This window comes from Corylus avellana, chromosome 7 (assembly GCF_965113065.1).
Source record: "Corylus avellana chromosome 7, dhCorAvel1.hap1.2, whole genome shotgun sequence".
Lineage (NCBI taxonomy): Eukaryota > Viridiplantae > Streptophyta > Magnoliopsida > Fagales > Betulaceae > Corylus > Corylus avellana.
Window position 1 is genome coordinate 10,224,565 of NC_142496.1, and position 640 is coordinate 10,225,204.

The 640-nt window shown below is 34.5% G+C and overlaps 1 non-coding gene across 1 annotated transcript; it reads right to left on the bottom strand.

The window, feature by feature from the left end:
• Positions 1-308: 308 nt before the first annotated feature.
• On the bottom strand, positions 309-380 carry TRNAP-UGG (transfer RNA proline (anticodon UGG)). Its single transcript has one exon. It is a non-coding gene; the product is annotated as a tRNA-Pro (tRNA).
• Between the last annotated feature and the right edge of the window lie 260 nt (positions 381-640).

The window sequence follows — 640 nt, forward strand, 5'->3', positions numbered from 1 at the left end:
TTTTGTTTCCCAAAAAAATTATATGCCATTTGAAAATAGGAGTCAACCATAAAACTGCTGGTCAACCATCACATGTCAAGCCTCTAATCAAGGCCTCAATCCTGGAATGTTTTTCTTTCTTTTTTATTATTATTATTTAGTTCATAGAAAAGAGTATATTGGGGAAAATTATGATTTGTTTTTAAAATAAAGATTTCCAGGAAGATATTTTGGAAAAAGATTAAAAAGATGACAAATCTTTGGCATCAATTACGAGCCAATTAATACAGAATGGCAAGTTCCATAATTAAAATGGCAAGAAAAAGAAAGGGGCATTCCGAGAATCGAACTCGGGACCTCTCGCACCCAAAGCGAGAATCATACCACTAGACCAAATGCCCACATGGCTTCTAAATGCTCAACAGATTTCATGGCTCGATAGACATCTCTTTCGGCAGTGGTTTTGGTCAAAGTCAGAAGAGAGAGAAAAAACATAAAATAAAATAAAAAGACAACCTAAACGTTGACAATAGAAAAAGTGAATAAATTGTTTCACATTTTTGACCCAAAAAAAAAAAAAAGAATTGAAAAGGCTGGCTGTCTCTTTTGACTCCGGTACGCAGTTGACAGAAGATGAAGCACTTATAGGTGGTGTTTGGTA